Source organism: Pelmatolapia mariae, linkage group LG23 (assembly GCF_036321145.2).
Source record: "Pelmatolapia mariae isolate MD_Pm_ZW linkage group LG23, Pm_UMD_F_2, whole genome shotgun sequence".
In the NCBI taxonomy this organism is placed as follows: Eukaryota; Metazoa; Chordata; class Actinopteri; order Cichliformes; family Cichlidae; genus Pelmatolapia; species Pelmatolapia mariae.
The window spans coordinates 18026934-18034749 of record NC_086246.1 but is presented as its reverse complement, the minus strand read 5'-3'; positions in this window follow the sequence as shown (position 1 = coordinate 18034749).

Below are 7816 nucleotides of genomic sequence, written 5' to 3'. Positions count from 1 at the left end.
CCCCCCCCCCCCCCCCCTTGTTAAGCAAGCTAAAAATAGAAAAAGCATCTATCTCAAGGGATAAATCACCAAAAGAACCACTTTCAGTTGTTTTTTTAGGAACTTTTCTGGTGACAGCCTGTCACAAAAACACATAACTTCCTCCCATTTCTTTGGTTGAGTATATGAAAAGATACAAAGATACAAAAAAGATGATCCCAACATATCTTAGCATGGTGTGCAGTGTATCCTTGAAAAATGTGAGGAAACTGGACAAGTGGAGGACAAAAGAAGAAATGGCAGGCATAAATACTCTATTTAGCAGATCAACAGTATCTGAAAGTCGTGTCCTTAAGAAACAGGAAAAAGTCAGACAAAGACCTGACAAAGAAGCACACAGCAAAGCACAGAGTGGAACACTATCAGTCGTGGATTGGCCTCCTCAGAGTCTGTGACTCAACATTGAAGCAATGTGGGATTATCTTGATAGAGAACAGAAGATAAGCAGCCAACATCCAAAGATGAGCTTGGAATGTCCTTCAAGAAGCCTGGATAACTAATCCTGAAGACTACTTAAAGAAATGTCAGATTAGGCTATGCTGAAGAATAAAAGTGGTTGTACAAACAGTCTTTTTGCCTTATACATTGTACTTCCATATATGTTTTCACATATTTTAATAAATAGCGGCACCAAGTTTTGATTTTTCTGCAAAATATAAAGAAATGAAATATAGCTCAAGACTTTTGCACAGCCCTGTATGTAGAAGTGCTCACAGCCCCAGCTGTACTATGGGGCTACAAAAAGGGCCAGTGTAAGATAAATAAGGATTTTCTTTTTTAACTATGAATCATTCAAAGCTACTGTAATAGAATCAGAGTTAGAATAAACAGAATAGATCCCTTTAAACTGCTTTAATCACCAGCTTGACTTTAGGGACCAAAAAAACTAGGATAACCACGATGGTGTCTTAAAAGGTCATCATTTCTGTGTGCAGTGATTAAGCTTTAACTGCATGTTTAGTGTCAGCATATCTGAACCTGCTGTAGATTAGCATTTTAGCATAGGTTTTTATTGAACTTCTAACTTATTGTGGAATAGACCGAGAGCTGTCCACCTTAATTGACCAAAAGTACATCTGACAATTTTGTATATCTCATCCTGTTATAAGAGGTTCAGCTTATCTATGGTGTTCTCTTGTTTTACATAACAAAAATGTTTGTCCTAAATAGGGCATTTATTTAAAGCTGCAACTGGACAGTTTGCAAATGTGTTTAGAGGCAAGGCGTACCCTGTGGTGGCCATGATGGAAAATTCTTTAGCCTCCTGGTTTCGGGTTCTACCTCAGTGGTTTTGTTTTACCTCTGTTGACTTTGAGAAAGAATTAGGTGGTTCTCTAAATGAGTATATGGATGTGTGTGGGTTGGATCACATATGCATATGGAATATGTACATGCAAGTACGAGTGTAACCTTTTTGCATTTTCTAGCAGACGCCAACACAAAGTACACAAAGTACACAAGAAAATGTACATTTGTCTGACATTGTCTTATAATACTTCTTGAAGTATTTCTATGTTATACTACTTTCTACTTCTTCTCCACTATATTTTGAAGAAAAATATTGTAAATCTATTGTTGATTATTTCATATTATCAAAGATCGGTAAAGTAATGTGATCTATGTGATTATAAAATGAATAATTTTGCATAAGAAGTTCTTTTCATCCTGTTTTCTTAAACATATTTTTAAGCGAACACTTCTATACACACTCTCTGTCATTTATATACTGGATGCTCATATTACACACATTTCAATTAATAGGTTCAGTATGTGAGTATTCCTTGTGTGTGATGTTGTGATTTTGCATCTCAAAGCAGTTTTGCTCTGTCCTTTAATCACCTCAGGAACCTTTTAGTCCTTTACTTTGACTTCCTGCCCTCCTCATCTCCTCTGAGCAAGTTGCAGTGGCTTCCACTGGAAAACACACCCATTGATGTTTTGAGCAGAGCCTGGCCAATTTAAAGATGTTGACTGGTTGACATTAACTATTTGCCTATCTATTGGTATCTGCATTTACAGCAGCTGAAAAAAGATAACGTGTTATGAGTGTTGACTTTGCATAGTTTATTTACCAACTTCCCTTTTGGCAGTGTTACAAACACAACAAGCAGCTGCTTATCCAAGCAGAGTTGGACAGAGCATATATGAGGTAATAAATAATAAAGTGATAAGTTTGAGTGATACCTTGGGAACACTTAAGAAATTTGGCATGGTGAAATTACTATAACGCCAAGCAGTGTCTTAAGTAGGCCCAGACTGCAACAGACTAAGCACTGCTGACATTTGTATTTGCTCTTGATTCTGAGTGATATCTTAGATAGCAGATACACTCAATATGGTCATCTCAAGCACAGAAGCCCCACCCACCTGCTGTTTAAGCCTTCTGTTTGCCAGAGACAGCCAATCAGCTTAAAGGCAGAGTAGGCGGTGCTAGTTCTACAGTTTTTTAATGTGAAATCATCTCCACAGTGAACTGCACAACAACCTGGAAATCACACCCAACCGATTGGAGAGATGGATCTGTGGATGTAGACAACATCTTCCAAAAGATATCACTTGGCGTTTTGTTGGTGATGAAGCTCGCCATGTTGTACCAGGTTAACCTTTATCAGGTGATTTTTATGTTATTCCAACTATTCAACTTGCATTTGTTTCCCTACTTGTTTATTTTGATTTTTCTTCTTTAGTCTGTTAATTACTTAATCAGTAGAAATACCTTCTATCTGTACAGCAGCCAAGCCAAAGTAATATGCCAAGTGGAATTTGACTGTAGGCCAGCAGCTTTAAGAACATCATGCACTGAATAGTCTCACAATATGGAGTAATTTACATAATCTAAATGTTTAAATTATTTATTTGAACTTAATTTATAACACTCACATCAAAGTGTATAAAAATAGGGGGATGGAAGATTCTGTTACTTTTTTTCAGACTGGGTGTGTCATGCTCAGCATCTGTGCCGGTGTTCTCTCCTCTGCAGACTCAGAAGCAGTAAGTCAGCATGCTGACTATCAGCTCTGGCCTGGCTGGTCACTGAGCTCTGGGGTTTACTTTATGGAGGATGGTAGCTAGTGTCATTCTGCTCAGACCCTGGGTGAAACTCATAATTACAGATGAAATGAAGGCTTGTGCAGCAACAAAATAAAATTCAAATGAATCGAAGACATGCGAGTTGTAAATATCATCAGCTACTGGCAGCGGCAGAAAGACTTCACACATTGAAGCGACTTAAAGCTTTTGGAATTTACAAATTCTTAGTGTGACATCCTGTTTAGCATGATCTATCGATTTTCTTTTTCACACCCAACATGACCCAGCCCGGTTGGCTTTGAAGTCTAACATCAGTGCATTTGTGTCACACTTTTCTAGAGGTGCAGTCAGTGAACATTTTACACTTTATTAGAAACAATTAGTTATCGATCATTAAACTACAAGATGCTGTTTTTGCAGATGAAAACGCAGAGATGCACACTGCTCAAAAAAACTGAAAGTACAGCATCAAGTCAGATAAACTTGTGGGATATTAATCTGGCTTTGGTGTTAATGAAACTAACAAGAGGTGCACTAGAAGGGCAACAATGAGACAACCCTCAAAACAAGAATGGTTTTACTGATATTTTTTCCCTCCACATCTTTTCTGACTGTTTTTTCACTAGTTTTTTTTATCTGACTAAGGCCAGTGCCACTACTGGTAGCATGAGGCGATGTGGTAGAGCAGGTCATCTACAGGTTTTAGCCCTGGCTGTTCCAGCCTGCATGTCAAATATCCTTGGCCAAGATACTAACCTCAAGTTCCTCTCTGAACACTTAAGCATAAAAAAAAGTGCTTGTATGAATGGGTGAGTGAAGCATGTTATATAAAGCCTTTTGAGTGCTCAGTTAAAAGAGAAAAGCGCTGTAAGAACCAGTCATTTACCATTTACCTGGTCCCAACAGAGGTTGCACAGGTAGTCCAACTCCTCTAGGATGGCACATCAATATGTACCATTGCCACAAGGTTTGCTATGTCTCCAAGAATAGTCTCATGAAAATAGAGGAGTTTCCAGGAGACAGTTACTGTGGGAGAGCTAACCAGGGCCGTACAAGGTCATGAACCCATCAGCAGGACCGGTATCTGCTCCTATGTGCAAGGAGGAACAGGACGAGCACTGCCAGAGCTACAAAATGACCTCCAGCAGGACGTTGGTGTGAATGTCTCTGACCAAACAATCAGACTTCATGAGTGTGGCCTGAGGGCCTGACGTTCTCTAGTGGGCTTTGTGCTCCCAGCCCAGCACTGTGGAGCCTGACTGGGACTTGCCATCGAATACCAGAACTGGAAGGACCACCACTGGTGCCCTGTGATTTTCACAGACGAGAGCAGATTCACCCTGAGCACATGTGACAGACGTGAAAGGATCTGAAGAAGCTGTGGAGAACGTTACGCTGTCTGTAACATCATTCAGCATGACCAGTTTGGTGGTATGTCAGTGATGGTCTTGGGGGGGGGGGGGCATATCCATGTAGGGACTTAACTAAATCCAATAGAACACCTCTGGGACATTATGTTTCCGTCCAATCGTCCAGGAAACCATCAGTCACCTCATTAAGAGCAGGCTCTGATGTTAGCAGGGATGCATACAAGCACGTGGGGGTCATACAAACTACTGCGTACCTTGTGCAAATGTTCCTTTAATTGTTATGAGCCGTGTACGTTTGGCGTTTGTAATGTGTATGTGTGACCCAGGTTGAAAGCAGCTTTCACTTTGTCTAACATTATGTTTGGGATCATATTTACCAAAAGTTTAGGAGTTAGGTGTTTATTAGTGCTGTTTGGAGGTGAGTCTCCTGAAAATTTCATGGAGTTGCTATGCATATGCAACATTTCTATATGGATTTTTCCTGTAGTAATTTGTATTGTGTTCATAATGAATCTAAAGAGCAAATATAAGTGAACACTTGTTACTTAATTATGCTATCAATCAATTTTCTTCTGTATATCTAATTTTATATATAATCTATCTTATCTAATTGCCTCTCTGGGCTTAAAGTAGAATAGGAGAATAGAATAAAGTAGAATAAAAAAAAAAAGAAAAAAAAAAAAAAAGAATAGGATTTGCACACAGCGGTCCTTCCTGGTTTGCAACATGGGGTCATTTGTAATGAGGAGGCACTGAGGTTGAAAATGAAGCTATTGTTAAACCTTTAAACTTTAAATACAAATGCAAACAGTTTAGCACGATTAGGTGTCAAAGGTTTGACAGCTTTCTGTTTGAGTTTTACAAGATACTCATTAATTCATGCATAATTCCTGCAAAGAGTCTGATAGCTATGTGACAATATAATTACATTTTCCTATGCCATTGTGTTTTAAAGCCACCGTGTAGCTGCTGTTATTGCAGGAATTTAGATTCTATTATTTATTTATAAACAGACAGCAGTTAGGAATCAGAAATAACCCATGAACCATGCTGTCCGGCAGGAGGCGACAGAGTCCAGTTTAGCGCAGTTAATATGAAAGGGTTTTCCCAGTCGAGTTATGGTTCATTACTGACTGATGAGCATTAAGTGCATTTCCTTAACTGCTAACTGATGACAGTAAAGCCTCTTACAAAATTGTCGCTGTGAAAGTCAGTTAGTCATTTAAGGCCATACAATGAAGACACAAAATTTTATGAGTACGTTACCGCGTGGATAAATCACCACATCTGCACGTATCTGTCCACAACGAGGGGAATCTGCTCTGTGTGCTTTAATTAGCCTGTTAGTCATCAATGGGACGGTCCTGTGACGTGCAGCTGTCAAAACACTGGAGGAGGGTAAAGGTTAAAACGGAAGTCAGGAGAGTTTACCTTCAAAATAAAGGGTACACCAAGAAAAAAAAATAATTGAAAATTTACTGTCTAGCAGGTAAATTAAGACAGCTTGGCCCTTAACATCAGTGATTAAAATTAATTTATTTCCACTTTTTGATTTGTTTACTAAAAAATGACAACATAAATGATGTCATTTATGTGGAGTGACATAAATGCAGTCATTTATGCCATTCCACATGACAGCATTTATGACATCTTTTTGGGTGTAAATATAAAGAAAATATAAAGTAAATTTACACCCAAAACCTCCTTTATGTATTCTGTCTTAGTCCATCCATCCATTTTCTTCCGCTTATCCGGTGCCAGGTCGCGGGGGCAGCAGCCTAAGCAGAGAAGCCCAGACCTCCCTCTCCCCAGCTACCTCCTCCAGCTTGTCTGGGGGAACACCAAGGCGTTCCCAGGCCAGCCGAGAGATATAATCCCTCCAGTGTGTCCTGGGTCTGCCCCGGGGCCTCCTCCTGGTGGGACATGCCCGGAACACCTCGCCCAGGAGGCGCCCAGGGGGCATCCTTGTCAGATGCCCGAACCACCTCAACTGGCTCCTTTCGATGTGGAGGAATGGCCAAACTTCTCACCCTATCTCTAAGGGAGAGGCCAGCCACCCTTCGGAGGAAGTTCATTTCGGCCGCTTGTATTCGCGATCTCGTTCTTTCGGTCACTACGCACAGCTCGTGACCATAGGTGAGGGTAGGGGCGTAGCTCGACCGGTAAATTGAGAGCTCTCTCTTCACCACAACAGACTGGTACAGCGTCCGCATCACTGCAGCTGCTGCACCAATCCGTCTGTCGATCTCCCGCTCCCTTCTCTCATCACTCGTGAACAAGACCCCGAGATACTTAAACTCCTCCACTTGGGGCAGGGTCTCGTGCCCTGAGTGGGCACTCCACCCTTTTCCAGCTGAGGACCATGGCCTCATTCTGTCTTAGTGCTTTCTCTAATTAAACAACAGACTTGACACTTTACTGTATCCTCTAAAGCTGAATTTTCAGTGGTACTATACAGAAATGCTGCTTTAGCAATACCACATGCGCACTATTATGTGACAGCACTGAGCAGCTCCTTCAGCGGGAGACTGCGGCACCCACGGTGTGGGACGGAGAGATTTCGCAGGTCTTTCCTCCCCACTGCTGTCAGACTGCACAACAAAGACTCCAACTGATCAACACACACATTCACACATGTGCAATAACACTAATGTGCAATAATCTTTTCTGGCATCGTTGTATTTTTACTGAGTTGTATATAGCACTTGTATTCTATTTTTATCTTATTGCATATTTTATTCTATTTTATTCTACTGTATATAGTATTTTATTTTATTCTATTCTGTACAGTTGTATACTGTATTTATTCTTATTTTATTTTATTCTAATTTTTGCTTCATAACTTTTGCACTGTCCACTTCCTGCTGTGACAAAACAAATTTCCCACGTGTGGGACTAATAAAGGTTATCTTATCTTATCTTATCTTATCTTATGTCAGCCAGCTCAGCCTGTGTCTTGTTGCCAAATATCGACAGTAAATTAAATTTTGTAAATAAAAAAGTATAAATCAAACATGCATTCTAAAAAAATATCTGAATTCTTTTGTGTTGACTGTCAATTGTATTTTTTTTATTACCTATAGAATTTTTAAACAACAGATACTGACCCTAAGTGCAAAGAGTCCAGCTCTCCCTCCAGAATTGATTCCTCTAATAAGTTATGAAACACTGAGCTCCCCTAAATAAGCTGCTTTTATATATTCATCTATATAGAATCAGTATCGGTATAAGCAATACTGGCCCTGTAGTTACTTTGTATCAGATTCATTTTGTTGTTGTTGCGTTAGAGTTTTAATTTGTAAACCATTAAAGGAAGTTGCTTCTTGGAGCATCTGGTTTGACAATAATGCCGCTGCTACAGTTGTGTATGAGCAAAG